Source organism: Anabrus simplex, chromosome 3 (genome assembly GCF_040414725.1).
Source record: "Anabrus simplex isolate iqAnaSimp1 chromosome 3, ASM4041472v1, whole genome shotgun sequence".
NCBI classification, from domain to species: Eukaryota; Metazoa; Arthropoda; class Insecta; order Orthoptera; family Tettigoniidae; genus Anabrus; species Anabrus simplex.
In genome coordinates, this window is record NC_090267.1 from 204,682,370 (window position 1) to 204,685,325 (window position 2,956).

The window sequence follows — 2,956 nt, forward strand, 5'->3', positions numbered from 1 at the left end:
ATAATAATAATAATAATAATAATAATAATAATAATAATAATGGCATCTGACTTCTGGAGAGTCGTGGTGAAAATATTTCGAGTTGACACCGTATAGGCTACATGATAAAACATTCCTTAGCCTAAGGTATGCGAGGTAGTACTATAAACAACGATATGCATGGGGATGAAACATATCATATCAAAAAAGTTACGAGGGTTGCATGAGGGAAACTCACCACAAATAATATTCATTTGTAACATATTCTGACAGAGAATCGTGAAGAAGAATGCATTGGTGTCATGAAGTCTAATCGTACCCCAGAACATCAAGTAAAAAATTTAAAGTTTCAATTGTTAAAAATATTAATCTAGTCAATGAATTACTTCCAATTTCGCTGCGTAGAGCGTGATTACCTCAATGGCTGAAGTGGAAATGTTTAACCAAACGGCCAAGGTTCAGATCTGGACGGATACTGAAAAATTACTTAGCATTATGGAGGGCATCCGGCATAAACCCCCCGGCTAAAACGCAAATAAGTGCGGATGGCTCCAGTGAATCCAAAAATGGCTGAAATAAACTCAAGACATATTAAAGAAAATATAGGTGTCTTAATATGATGGTACGAAGGGAAACAATACATTCAATAACTAATGTTCCAAATATATTTCCATCAGCACCATATTTGTTATACTTTCTTGAATATAGATACTGGATTAATTTTTAAGTGAAATACATTGAATACACCAAAACGACTTAATTATAACTTCCATTGATCCTTTGATTTATGTTTTAGTATAAATTTAAATATCTGTATCAACAGTCTCAAGTATTTCACTGGAGGGTTTAAGAATCTTTGAAGGATAAGGGTAATATGGGAAGGTTAATAAAAGTCGGGAAACAGACCTAGTTCTGTCGGAATTGAAAGGAAACAAGTGTTGATTAAGTGGGGTTACACGAAAAACGTGATAGGAGTAATGAGTGATCATAACCTCTGTTTCCGTATGATGCAAACGAATTGGTATTATTGTGAGTTTAATAATTTAACATAAATATATCACGGCTTTTATTTCACAAAATAGAGAGTTTTATAGAATTTGTCTACTCATTCCACGTAAGTGAAAGCGGTTTACTTTTAAGCCGAAGCGCTATGGTACACCAGACAAATTTATTTTCAGATTCCTAAATTTTGGGTTATAAAACAGATCACAGTAACTGTAGTCTCGACGGTTTAATATTCCTAAGATAGAACTGACTTTGGTTAGGTAATAAGCAGACAGACAAAATGTATATTTTCAAAAGAGTTGGGAAAACAGTAAGCTGCACGATAAAACATTTCTGCGCTTAAGGTATGCGAGATAGTACTATAAACAACGGTATTCTTGGGTATGAACAAGATCATATCAAAAAATGACGAGGCTTACATGAGGGAAACTCACCACAACATACCCTTCAATTTGATCCGTGACTTCAAATTATTCAAACCGAATGAGCTGGCTGTGCGGTTAAGATCACGCAGCTGAGAACTTGCATTCTGGAGATAGTGGGTTCGAACCGCACTGTCGGCAGCCCTGAGGAAGGTTTTCCATGTCCTCCAATTTTCACACCAGGCAAATGCTGGGGCTGTACCTTAATTAAGGCCACGGCTGCTTCCTATCCCATCGTCGTTGTAACTCATATCTGTGTCGGTGCAACGTAAAGCAAATGTATAAGAAACTAAAATAATCAACCTGGAATTCTCATCCCTTATGTGCTTCGCCTTAAAACAATAATCACCATTATCACTACCATCACCAATAAAAATTTGAGATAAATTTAATGTGTACAATCCATCGGTGAGGGAAAATCTAGGCTTTCTTAACTAAGCACCTTGTCAAAAACCATTCTTTCCCACGAGATTTACATCGACGTCCGCTTGTTGCTAAGTACTTTGTTGCCTGGCGAACAGACAGTTTTCAAGCTAAGTTCCTTGCGATCATAGCCAGCCAGACACCTTCTAGTTTTTCGAGGAATTCGAGCCACAGAAACTAAAGTTCCAAAATTCCCTTACTTTAGCCGAGAGAAGAACCGCGTCACCTGTGACGACGTCATTGAATTATCACACTCGTTCTGATTTGAGAAGTTTAAACAAGTTCAGTCGTTGGGTGGAAGGAAGGCTAGCTGTCTGAATCACTGAGCGCCATTGGCTGAATAGAGAAATGAAGAGCAGTTCACGAATGAGACTTCGTACTAAAAGGGGAATACTTTCATGGAGGTGAATCGCCGGTGTAAAATGCAAAATATTCTCAAATTTGTGCACATTTTAAGTAACACGTGAGCAATAAAATCAAATAACTCCCGTCACAGCACATACATAGGAGGAACAATAATACTTAATAAGGCACAATCACTTTACAATCAAAAATACATGAGAAAACTAACAGCCACTATATTACTGTTACTTCACATACTTTTGTGACATTATAAAGTATAAAACGTTAAGCGTCTCAATGACTCACATCAATAACATGGAACCTCACGTAGAGAATTAGTGTCTATGATTAAAATTCTTTATTCTTTATTATTTTTCCCTCCAGATCTAGAGTAACAAATACCCATTTGACCTGTTAAATGAGAAAAATAATAATAGCAAGCCTATAAGCCAGAACAAACTACAATGGAATGAACAGCTGATACTGATGTATGGCCCTTGAACAACTCCTTCTCGGAGGTCTAATGGCCATGGCATTGCGGCAAACGGCGTATGAGATGAAGATTAAAATTCCACTCCCCGGTGTACATAGGTATTGAAGTTAGGTTTATTATGGGACAGTATCCCCTCTAATTTTACATGAATCCTATCTCCTCTCACAGAGAGTTATGGTTAGTTGTAATAAAGTATAAAGTCCATTGTAAAGCTAATTATGTCGAGAGAAGATAGCAAATCATTGAACATCATTCAGAATTGTAATTGTCACTTTCTTCGTTTTCAGCCGAA